The following is a 13,343-nucleotide window of genomic DNA, read 5'->3' on the forward strand; positions in this document are numbered from 1 at the left end:
CAGCTTGTCTGACATGATGGCAACGTCCCTGGAGCATCAGACCTCAGAGGCAAAAAAAAACTAGGATCCAACACCCACAGAAGTTTGTTTTTCTCAGTACTGCTTTTGCTGAGGTGCTCCAGTAGCAGTTTCAATCTTCTTCTTACAGCCACAGCCAAAATTGATCATGTTGTTAATGAGAAATGAGATGAGCACAGAATAAGTGGACAAGCACCCAAAACTTACATAGGTTCAATGGGGTAAATGAAGATATTTCAATTATATACCTGCAACAAAGAGTAGACCAGCAGGTGAAGGGTGGAAGCTGTCAAAACTTTTTATTTCATTTCAGTGGTTGACACAAAGAATTATTGACTTCCAGCTGCCTTAATAGTGCTTAAATGAAAATATTTCTGGAAAAATTATTGAACTTTCATATATGAGACAAAAGGAATTCTATTACTTATAGTGAAAATGGGTAGTTTGAGAGCTAGAACTTGTCCCACTTGTGGACAAAATAGTGACATGAAGAAGAGTTAAGTAAGAAGTATCTCACCACAGCGAGCTCCCTCTCCATTTAGATCTCTGAAGATACCAGCATGAGCTCTCTCTTGCACAACTTTCCTTAACTTCTTTAAGTGTACTGCCACTACTAAAGAATTGTTTGCATTTATTATTATTACTATTATTACTCAGTTCAAAACCTGATGCCAAGTTGTCTGAGGGAAGGAAAGTACATGGTTGGTTTTTTTTAATCCTCATTTTGATTGGACTTTTCTGTTTTCCTTGGTTTTTTTCTCTCTCTCTCTTTCTTTCTTTTTTTTTTTTTAAGCTCTGTTCTAAGAAAAGGAAAGCAGGGGATTTACTCAAGACGGTTAGTTATGAGTCACCTTCATGACTTATAAAGGGTCTCAAGTTGTTTGGAACGGGCTTTCTTCACCTAACTCGTGCTACAAGGATATCGGGCGACCAGCCAGACCAGCAGACCTGTGTGGCAACTGTTGCTGCCTCAGTGGCTTTTTTTTCATTTTTGTTTGCCTTATTTCTCTCTCTTTCTCTCTCAGAAAAAAAAAAAAAAAAATACAACCCGGGCTAATTGATCATGGTTAACATGTGAGATGGAACAGAGGAAGTCTGTGGCCTTCTTGCTGCATTGGTTTTGCTTGCGTCTCTGAGTAAAGAAACTGCCTCATAGCAGGTAGGTTTTTCAGTTTGGTTCTTTGGCTTCTTTGTTTATTTTTGTGTGTGCTTTTTTTTTTCTTTTTAATGAGAAGATCATATGTTACAGGAGAAGGGAACAGACCAAGGGAAGGGGCCCTGGGACAGGGTTTAGAGACAGCTAAACTTCAAATGTTTACACCACACAGTACAGAAATACTCAGATAGACATCCTTACAGAGATACGCCTTCGGCCACCCAGAATCACACACGGACAGTCAGCCTCCAGTGAATACAGAACAGCTCCCTTGCTGTCTCTGAACTTCTGCAAGTAGCTACACCTCATGTAGCTCAGAGCGCAGTGCACATGAGAAAAGTATCTGCAGACAGCTAGGAGGCCATGGGGAATGCACGCTGCTTTTTAATTCCTGCCCTTCTCCTTTACTCCTTTTGAGATGGACAGTTTAGAAGATCAGGCAATGGGGAATACCACTCCTGCAGTGTTTCAGTAATCTCTCTGAAAGAGGTTTATAGCTAACCTGCAGCTATTTGCTTGCCTACAGCTTTCCAGAGAGATGTTGAAGTGGGAAATAATTTACTTCACTGACTGCTTTGACTTACTTAATTTTGGCCACACAGATACTTTTGGACACAGGCCCCCATTTCATAAATAAGCAACAGAGAAATGCCGTCTTTAAAGTACACCATTATACTCGCATCATTTAGGTATGGTTTGTTTTCATTCTATTTAAAATGAAAATATAACTGTGGGCTTTTCTATACTTTCCTGAAATGCATAACCATACTGACAAAGCAGCACTCTGTGCTGAGAATTAATACCTGCCTGGTGGAAACTCTGAAATTTTATTTAGTCATACAAATTTGTTCTGCACTCAAGTTTGGCAGCTGGTATTTCACATTAATCATTTATTTTATTACTCTTTGATATGGCTATCTTTAATTTATTGAAGAACCAACAAAACAGCTGAAGTATATTCCAAAAATTTCCAGCCACTTAGTCCACAATGTGAAATAAATCTAATAGGGACATTTTAATTTAGAGATACATTTTCAGCAATGAAACTTCTATCTCCATATACGTCTTTGTTGCCCTTCTTCCAGTATCTTACGTAAGAGCTTTATTTTCTGTATTTTTCTAACTCTTTTAAAAAGAATTGTTTTCTTTTCTGACAAAGTAGAGGTGAAGTACTTCTGAAAATGTATACAGAACACTTGAAAATGGATGTATGGTGCACTGTTTATCTGTAATAGCCCTTTGAAGGTAATCAAAAGAATTAGAGTATGTGCTAATGATTGCCATTAATTGCCAAACCTGGTTTTTGCTATTCAGGGGCAACTCTATCTCTGAAAGTGGTACATTTCATTTTGGCTGTGTTTTTTACAAGAGGTACTTTTTTCATGGCTGCAAAAGAACACATATCCAAAAGTCAACCTTGTCGCCTGTAGCAAATTTTAGTTTTTAGAAATTAAAGGAAATAGATACCTGCAGAGGGTAATTTGTCATGCCCTAAGAAAAATGTAATACAAGTGAATCATGCTGCCCTCTGGCCAATGCCTGCTTATTTCTGTTTCTCTGCTGAATGTTACAGATGATACATAGATAGCACAGGCCTAAGACTAATTTTTATATAGTTGCAGCTAGGTAGCATGAGTCTCATCCCATGTATCCTACAGAGTTGTTCACACAATCTCAAAGCTCATTCTAGGTTTTTTTTTCTCACAGAATCAGGCCTTTAGTTACTTTTCAGTAGGTAATCAGGCATTGTGCTTGCAATCTATGCCTGATATATATGGAGGTGAATTGAACTAACAGACCGGAGCTCACCAGGTCTGTTTTAAAGCCTATTGTCATCAGTGTTGGTCTCTATTCTTCAACTTCAAAGTATTAGGATCAAGAGTCTATCACACTTTATTCCTCCAGCAGGGCTGTGAATATACGCACTCGTATGCATGTTCATGGCAGATCTCTGGCCTTGGTGAATAGCCTTTTGTCCCCCATATCCTCCCACTAAATGGAGGAGATTGCACAACGTAAGCACTTCAGATGAGGCTCCCCACAAGAAAGACTTCTAAACTCTTTTTTGTTGCTTAGAGAATGCTTTTATCCTTTCAGAAATGGCTATCAAACACTGCAGAGTTCCAGTTAGCTTCCTAATCCTGTTTCTACAAATACTTTATATTGGGAAGTACTATCAAAGCTGGCATGGACTCTTGCTGCCAGCCCTGAGACAAAAAGTTGTTTTACAACATATTCACACTAAAGGATCCCCTTTAGCTGGCTGGTAGATAAATACTGATTTGATCACTTGGATTTGTGTGTCAAAGTTGGTCAGTAATCATACAGCCAGACTTAAAGACTAGATGTTTGCAGTCTATCAGTGGTCCAGTGCAAGTCTATTCCAACCCTTGAGGTAAAAGTGATGTTCAAATGGAAAGTTGTGGAAATGAGTTAAGTAGTTTGAACTGTACTTGTGCTACTTCTGAAAGGAACCTGCACTGATTAACTACATGTAATTTACTGATGAAAGAAATGCATCAGTTACAGAACAATGAGCTACGTACATTTGAGTAGACATTTGAGTGCCTCAATAACTTATAGATTAAAAAAAAAGTACATGAAATGAAAAGAAAGCTATGAATGTGATGTTCATTCTCCCACATTCTGGAAGGTACTGAATAAGGCTGTTTTATGCATCAGTCTCTGTACAATTATTAGTCAGTTTTCTTTCCCATAATGACACAAATCTCAGGAAAGACTCAATCAGTTGCTTTGCAACAGAAATGGAGATAAATACCATAACATACTGACGACATTGAAAAGCCAGAAAAGAAATTTAAAACATGTACATTTTTGTATACAAGAGCAGAGAAAATATTGCAAATTTTTACTATTTTTGCTTTTGTTTTTATTGCTTCTAGTTAAAAGTACGTCACCCAAATATTCAGTTTATCTCAACTGCCCCACAAGCACCTTAGAAAGCACTAGTAAATTTCTTGAAGCTATCTTAGCAGCAACTGACCTTTAGGAGAAAGGAATTGTAAGAATCAAATTCTATCTGAAGGAAAGTGGGAGGCGAATCAAGAAAGGACAAGCACAAAAAGGCAAGGTGGAACATTTTCATGTGTCTCCAAGTGTCAAACAAGAATAAAATAGCCAAGGAGTAGAACATCTAACCTAAGAGATCAACTTTGACACTGACAGAATCTGTGGAGTCAGTAGCAATGTGAGGCTTGAAAATGAAATTAAAACACATTTATTGTTCTGAGGTCAGTAGAGCAGGTGAAGGAACAGAAAAGTAGATGAGTAGATGGGAGCTGGTGACTCCCATTAGCATTAGAGATTAGCAGATATGATAGGAAGAATGTACATGTTACTTTGATGCTAATAACTGAAGAGAGTGCTGGAGAGAAGAAGAGAGAAAAAAGCACTAGATCTTGTGAAGTTATTTCATTTTTTTTTTTAATAATGAAGCAAGGTTAGCTATAGGTTATTTTATTTAATTGCATTAAAGCATGAGTAGATGATCACCATTTCCACTGACAATACAGCCACATTTTTAGACGACAGGCAGCAATATTTGTTCATGTAATGGAAATCAGACAGCTATATAAGAAGCTGTTACAAAGGTTCAGCAAGAGGAAACACATGCCATTTCTCACCACTTCCTGATAAAGCATGATTCTTTTTTTTTTTTTTCCTTTAGCATAGAGAAGCAGAACAGTTTGCAGCTTGAGAGAAGCTATGCAGCTTTTAAATCCAAAATTAAAATGCTATGGTGCCTGCTTAGGCAAAACTGTTGCATTACTTAAATTCAGGACCTCGGAATTGGAAACACCAAAGACAAAGGCTTGGCAGTGGCTATGGCAAACCCACCTTTCCTAGAAGAGCAGGCTCAAGAGTAAGGCTAAAATGTATTGCTCTCTGAAGTCTCTTGCTTCCCTCACTGCTCAACAGTCATGTTAGAAGCAAGTGCAAATACATCACTCCTTCAGCTTCTTTAGAGAAACAGTTAACATATCTATTGAAGTGATCAATCTCAAAAATACTCCTCCAAGACTGAATGTGGTAAAAAGCAGAATGAAGAGGAAAGTGCCAGTAACCACAAAGAGATGCTGCAAGCCACAGATAAAATATTCTCTTTTTTTAGCAAAATCTAATGAGTTTCTAGTAAAGCCTAAAGAGATGTAAGAATTAGGTTTTGGAAAGTGTGGTGTAAATAATGGTAATGGGGAATAGTTTTAGGATAATGCATATTTCAAATGTGATGAATAGTCTTTGGGTAGTAGACTTTGAAGTCACAGAAGCTTCTTGTAGCAAAGTTTCTGTCCACTCAACGAAGTCAAATACAGTGTTCCCACTAGAGAAATAGGCATTTTGCATCATGCCTTTCATAAAGATGCAAATCCACAAGGTGAATAAGGAGCCTGGGACTTAGAGACATTAAAAATGCAATAATTGAATCAAAACAGCTTAGGTTGGAAAGGTTCTCTAAAGTTCATCATACCCAGAACACTGCTTAAACAGGTTCAGTCCACAAAGAGTTCAGATAAGCCAGTGGCTTTATAGACATAATTAATTTGATTGCTTTCTTCAACAACAAGAGAAAGGAAGAGAGGAAAAGAGAAAGAAAGGAAGGAAGGAAGGAAGAAAGAAAGAAATAAAGAAAAAAAAAAAGAGAGAAAAGAAAAAAAGAAGAGAAAAAGAAAAAGAAGAAAGAGAAGAAAAGGAAAAAGAAAAAGGAAAAGAAAAAGGAAGGTTTCACGTTGGATACCACAGCTTGCATCTCCCACCTCCTCCTTCACCTGCACCCCTCAGCATTACACTCATATTGCTCATGCACATGCACCATTTATGAGTACTGATGTACAGGTTTAGATACAATTCCCTTCATTGCCCGCAAATGCAATCCCACAGGTCTCAGTGTCTAATTTCAGTAGAGCTTAGCCCCAGTACTCAACAGAGCTCTGAATCATCATTTTAAACTTGAGGTTTGGAAATTTCTAAACCACTTCTTTATGCCCACCAAAATTTTACATTCATCTTGGAATTTTTGTTTGCCACTTACATATCACAACTCTGTACTTCTCTGGTTTCATTTAGAGTGGCACAAAGATAGTGGTAATTTCCCTAAAATCTCTAAATTAGCTCACAGTCTTACTATGACATTTTAACTTCCTCTTAAAACATGTGTTAGTAAGAGTAGGGAAGTTATAAATATACGTAAGTTTCTTTGCATTTACATGCCAAAAAAGTCTCCAAAATTATATATCCTGTCTCATTTCCCATGCAGGTTTTCATATTGCTTGTAGATTAAACAATACTCAATGGTTCTTTAAGTGTTTACTGGGAGAAGAGAAAGTAGAAAGCACATAAGATTCAACTACACCTGACCTCTGCCCCGGAGCTGATACATTAGGAGGATAAAAAAGGAACATATATTTCAATCAAGATATATTTAGCAGAGAAATAACTGGACTTTACTTAGGTCTTTTTAAACGTGATTGGAATGACTATCTCAACTATTCAACCCATAACACTGATGTAAGTAACTGAAAACAGTAAAAAAATTCAGATAGTTGGCTATATAATGAGGATCCTCTAACCTTTATTCTGTTGAATGTATTCCTACCTCGCTACGTGATTTCTTTGCAGATTTTAAAAATATTTTATAGTATTGCATATATATCTGTATTTTCCTCTTTAGGTTTTAAGAGAGAGACGGAAAGAAGTAAAAAATGTTCAACTTTGGTCAAAAAAATATCAGTACTTATTAATTTTATGGCCAAAGGGTCAGAGGAAGAAAAGATTAGCAAACACTGTAGATTTGTGGTCATGAATCACATTCTAGCCTCCTGTAACAAGGATGTAAGAGTGCTGCCTAAGGATCTTATACGAGAAACTGAACCTATCCAACAGGTTTTCTGTTTTCTCTCCACAGACTACTTTTCCATAATCCAAAGGAATACTTGCTGCTGAATTACAAACACTCCATACTGAGGAAATAGTATTCCTTAGCTGTGTTTCTCATATCATGTTTAAAAGTCAGCTCTTCTGATAGGTATTTTGTCTAATTAAGTAAAAATAAAATCAGGCAATTTGTGTTTGTTCGCATATTTATGTGGGGTTCTTAAAATTTTGAGTATCTCAGGCTATATTAACTGACACATAAAGGGATGCAAAACTGGGTTAGACTGCTACAGTTTGTGTTCCTTCTGTTCAATGAAAATAAAGCAGTACGAAAAAATTGTATTTAAGAGAAGGATGGAAATAAAATTCCTTCAAGAAAAATAGTACTGCTACCTCTCTTACAAAAATAACTTGAAAACAACTGCAGGCTTGAAGTTTTCTAAATATACAGCAGACGGTTCTTCTGCATTTAACTAAATACAGATTTTGTCATTTTCCTCTGATGTCTGTACTCTTTATGACATAATTTTTAGATGCATTTCTTTTTCTCTTTTTTTTATTCTGTAGGTATCTCAAGGGGAAAAAAAACGGAGGTTTCAGTTCCGTATGTCTCAGGCTCCAGTCTCTAGAGTTCTTCTGTAGGCTGTATGTTGTTAATGCTAATCGTGATAGGGGTTTTTACTTCTGCATGACTCCTACATGTTAGCATTAACACCGTATCATGCCTCTCACCAGAACTAACAAGGAACAAACTGCTGCTGTGGGAGGAGAACAGAAATCATGAATCAGTCAGTACTACACTGAGAAGGCCTCCATTCAACATGGGATGGGTTGTTTTGCAAACAGACAGAATGTGGTAGAATGTGGTCTAAGTTAAGGGCACTGGAAAAAAGCATCTTTATGTATCAATAAATCTTTAGTAGGACATGGAATCCGTAATTATTCTGAGCTCATCAACTTGATTGTCTCTTTTTTTTTTTTTTTAATTGCTTTTCAGGTCTTCTGGCTTTATTTCTTGCACAAATGTTTCCTTACATCATTTCATTTAAGAAAGGAAAGTGATTACCAAAATTTTACAAAAATCCAGAAAATTCCAAGAGATAGAAAAATACTGTTCTAACAGAAGGTCAAAATAGATACATCGTAAATACTCTCAAGAACTGAGACAGTGAGGCTTTGAAATATTCTATCTTATGCTCTAATTAAATCTGCTTAATGAGCAGTGAATGGGGGAACATAAGCAGAAAATAAAGACCCAAAGGATAGATCATTAGGTAAGAAAAGAAACAAGGTCAGTGTTCGTGCTCTGTCAATATGTTTATCCTGTCTACAGTGTTTTGACTGTGAATCCCTAGCATGCAGTGTAGTTACAGAGCACCTTAAGACCACAAACACTTATGAATCAATGGCCTCACCTATAAAACAGTCTCACATATAAACAGTCTCACTGAATATCACTTTTCCACTCAGGTAGGATTGCTGCAGGGCATGACTCTTCCAAAACAGGCTGTGAGATCAGAAGCTCCTCTGAGAACATAAGCAGTGAGAGGTTATGCCCACCTGAACACAAGAGCCAGCTCACTCCTTCCAAAGTCAGAGCCAAAAAAACCACACATTTCTCTTAATTTCACTGGATAATTAACTGTGAAAGTGGAAGGAAATTGTGGTGGAAGAGTCAACGGAAATTCTAATTTTTTGAGACTAGGGTGAAACAGAGCAGCACTGCCCGATTCTACTGCCAACTTGAGGCAAGGTTTAGAGGTATCAGTTCTCTTCATGAAGTTGAGGTGGTCCTGAGAGCCTAGAAGTGGGCAGTCAGCCCCATGATAGCAGCTCACTGCTGCTCCCCTTCTTGGCAGCACTGCTACCAGAGAACTGGTAGCAGGCCCTAAGCTGCCCTGGTAGAGCTGCACCACACGGTGACAAAGAAGGGGTCCTGGGTGTACCATGGGCTTGGGCAGACTCTTTTAACACAAAGACTTCTGTGAAATGCAGAAATCTGAAGATTGTATTGAGTTTATCTCCCTCAGTTAAATTCTCACATGGGATGTATAGATTAAAAAGGAGCATTAATTAAGTGATGATGTTTATTATGTACTCCCAAAAGGAAAATACTACTTGATACACTCCTTGGATCCTCATTCTATTCAGTATGTCTCATTTACTGTTGTGTCACCAGTAAGGGATTTTTATCTCCAGAGCCTTAAAGCAACAACAGAGCTCTGTACATGGCATACAGTACTGACCTCAGTGATTATGAGTGGCATGCTACTCAAACAATGACATCCTCATTTCACCCCATCTCTCCACTCTCCAACCTGCATTCCTCACTTCTGTCCTATACACACTCATGTCAATAGAAGTCACACTTCCAAGGAAGAGAATGGGTCTCGATCCTCATTGTCATGCTGTAAAAATCATATGCATGTTCTCATACATTTTCTCTCTTTAAAATGTGAATGAAAAGTGATCTATGAACTTAAGAAATAAACAGCACATAAAAATATGGTTATTTTACCATTTATATGTGTGGTTTTTTTCTGCATAGCTAATTCCCCATAAAAATGGACATATTAATTTGTAGGTATTATTTTAGCATATATAAAAAAATATAGACATTCTTCATACTCTGAAAAAATGTTAATGCTGTTCATGAATGGGGTTAAATCTTACTAAAGACTACAGCATGACAGCATTACCATTTTCACATGGTTGGTGTTCTTCAAGAAATGTCTACTGCCAGTTCTTCCCATTGAATGTCTCTTTGATACTGAATGCCTGTGTCTAGATTCCTTAAAAAAAAAAAAAAAAAAAAAAAAAAAAAAAAAAAAAAGTAATAATAAAATAAATATAGCTACACTAGCAAGCTCAGATATTAAAAAGGATTGTGATAAAATGAGTGGTATAGCATTAGCTCAGTCAGCAGTTAGAGATTACCACTTGCTAGTATCATCTTTTGCTCACGTATGTTGGCCTAAGTCTCTCTGTCTGCCCCCTTCTCCAAAATCTATCTTGCATTATGTCTTCCAGAGTCTTTCTTACCTCTGGATCAGAAATAGAATCATAGAATCATTAAGGTTGGAAAAGACCTCTACCATCATCAAATCCAACCTCACCATGCCCACTAAATATGTCCCTCAGTTCCTGAATGTCACTAGGGACAGTGACTCCCTCACCTCCCTCCAGTGCCTCCTGATCTTTCTGAGAAGAAATTTTTTGTAGCATCCAAACTGAACCTCTCCTGGCACAACTTAAGGCCATTCCCTGTTGTTCAGTTGCTGTTACCAGGAGAAGAGGCTGACACCCACCTCACTACAACCTCTTTCAAGGGGGTTGTGGAGAGTGATAAGGCCTGCCCAAAGCCTCCTCTCCTCCAGACTGAACAATCCCAGTTCCCTCAGCTACTCCCTATACTGTCTTGTGCTCCAGACCCTTCACAGCTCCATTACCCTACTCTGGACATGCTCGCTCCAGGGTCTCACTATCTTGTAGACAGAACCAGTTTTCTTTTGCAAAATGAATTTATTAAGAACTACCTCTTTAAACCTGATAAGAATTTAATAAAAGGGAGAAAGAGATCAGGAGGAAATTTTGCTTAACCTTGTAGTCTCTTTTGTCCACACACCCTCCAATCCCTGTAGTTAATGGAAATTATAGCATTCAGTAAAGGAAAACAACAATCTCTACTTTCTTCTCTCTTTCTGAACAGACCTACTGTGGTCTCCTTGGGTTACTTCCAATGTAGATGATGGAGAAAATCTCCATAGTATGCAGGACAGATCTAGAGGTCTCCAAGATCCAAACTCCTTTTGATATTTTACATTACAAATATTTCTATTGATACACTTGACTTCCTGAAAAGTGCTGTGGTCACAATTTTGTTCATAAGAGAGAAGCAGTCACCATCTTCTATTACCCGATTCATTTTTAATCAGTGCTGTATTCTGGTGCTTTCCAAGTACATCTTCCAGCTCAATCCCTTCCAAAGGAACACTTGCCTTCTGAAGTCCACCTATGCCAAGATGTGAGCTAGTAAGAAGATCCTGCATAAGTTTGTCTTTCCACTCTTTTATATACAAACTGTGGAGAAAACACTTAAGTAGTAGGATCACAGAATGGCTTAGGCTGGAAGGGAGCTCAAAATCCACCCAGCCCAACTCCTGTCCTGGGCAGGGCTGCCCCCACCAGCTCAGGCTGCCCAGGGCCCCATTCAACCAGGCCTTGAGCGCCTTCAGGGATGGGCACCACAGCTTCTCTGGGCAGCTGTGCCAGCACCTCACTGGTCTCTGAGGAAAGAATTTCCGCCTAATATCTTACCTAAATCTCTCCTAACCGCACGTAAACTTCAGCTAATAGCCCTCAACAGATTTTTCCGTAACACAGTTCTGTGTTTGCCCCCTCCTTCCCGCCCCCCCCCCCCCCCCCCCCCCCAGAGGCTTACCACACATTCCCAGCAGGCGACCTGCTTTCCCGCGCCGCTGCTGCCACCTCGCGGCATGAGCTCTGTGGGCAGCGCTGAGCTCTGCTCTGTGTGACAGCGACAGGGCCCGAGGGAACGGCATGGAGCTGCGTCAGGGGAGGGCAGCTGGGGGTCAGGGAAAGGGGCTGCACCACAGGGCGGTGGGCGGGGAACGGGATGCACGGGGCTGTGGGCACGGCCACCAGTGATGGAGTTTTTGGACAGCACTCTAAGCCATAGAGTTTGATTTCAGGTGGCTCTGTGTAGAGCCGAGTTGGACACAGCGATCCTTACGGATTCTTTACAGCTCAGAGTATTCTAGAATTACATGATTAAGCCCCTGTTAAGGTAAAAAAAAATAAAAATAAAAATCCAAATTTCCTGACTGACATCACCCTTGGGCCATGGAATCCAGGAGGAATTTTGAATGCAATTCCCAAAAACATACCACGTGATTTACTGCTACAACTGGCTTAAGATTTTAAGTAGGACACCTAGATGAGTTTCCACTTGTGTAATTTCCATGTGGGTTAATCATAGTCTGCAGGAACTCCAAAAACAGAAAACAAAAGCACAAATGTTGTGTTCCTCAATACACTACCCAATGTCTGCTTTTTCATTAGCGCCAGACCATCAGGACCAAAACCAAAGCATACTCAGAAGGTTAGGCTGAAAAGAAAAAAATATTTAAAGTTCAATACGGAGATCATTCGTAGTATTAAGAAAATAGATAGAATGTGGATATGCACACTTGAAGTAAACCTTATATAAGAATGTCATTTAAAAAAAAAAAAAAAAAAAAGCTAATAACATGGTAAAGAATTATTGGCAATACTAAGGATAGTGGGGAGAAGCAAGAAAAAGGTTTTTTAAATAATTTGAGAATGGGGACTATACATCAAAGATGTGCTGCAGATGGCAGGAAACAGTATCAGAGGCCATAGTCTGTTAGCATATACACAAACTTTGTATCTCACAGTAACCCGACCAGAAATGGCCCTGCGCACAGAAATGCAAAGGAACAATGATATTTTAATACATTTCTTAGAGTTCTGCAATTTCAAGAGAAGCTACTTTCATCACAGAATCACAGAATGGCCTGGGTTGATAAGAACAACAGTGATCACCCAGTTTCAACCCCCTGTGATGTGCAGGGTCACCAACCACCAGACCAGGCTGCCCAGAGCCACATCCAGGGATGGGGCATCCACAGCCTCCTTGGGCAACCTGTTCTACTGCATCACCACCCTGTGTGTGAAAAACTTCCTCCTAATTTCTAACCAAAACCTCCCCTGTGTCAGTTTAAAACATTGCTCCCTGTCCTATTACTATCCACCCACCATTCATCCTTTCTTCTGCCTTCTGCCACATTTAGCATTTGTTTACTTATTAGTTACTGCAGTTTCATTAGTCATTAGGTAAGACTGCCTTACTTAAATGTGTTTTACTGTTACACTGTTACGCAAAACCGTGTACCAACTGATTGCTGGGCAAGAGATGCAGTTAACAGTGGAATAAGTGGGATGAAATTCAGTGAAAATATTTGCACTTCAAATAGTAATAAAATCTCTTTTGGTTTAATGAGAGAAAGCTCTAATGAGCTATGGATGAACATATAAAATGTCAGAAACTATCATCCAACAAAAACCGCTGGAGACATTTAATTGAAGCCACCTTATTTAAATATCAAAGAATGAAAATGCATAATAAATCTCACTACACTGGGGATGGAAGTAATATACTACATTGCTGGTACTGTTCTGGAAAATGATCTTTAGAAGTGATATTAACTGCTCTTGTACAGATGACAATTAATAA

At 38.7% G+C, this 13,343-nt stretch overlaps 1 long non-coding RNA gene across 1 annotated transcript; it reads left to right on the forward strand.

The window, feature by feature from the left end:
• The first annotated feature begins 6,391 nt into the window (after nt 1-6,391).
• On the forward strand, nt 6,392-9,551 carry LOC125703571 (uncharacterized). Its single transcript, XR_007380896.1, has 3 exons — nt 6,392-6,700; nt 7,634-7,711; nt 7,802-9,551. It is a non-coding gene; the product is annotated as an uncharacterized LOC125703571 (long non-coding RNA).
• Nucleotides 9,552-13,343: the final 3,792 nt, after the last annotated feature.

Source organism: Lagopus muta, chromosome 1 (genome assembly GCF_023343835.1).
Source record: "Lagopus muta isolate bLagMut1 chromosome 1, bLagMut1 primary, whole genome shotgun sequence".
NCBI lineage: Eukaryota > Metazoa > Chordata > Aves > Galliformes > Phasianidae > Lagopus > Lagopus muta.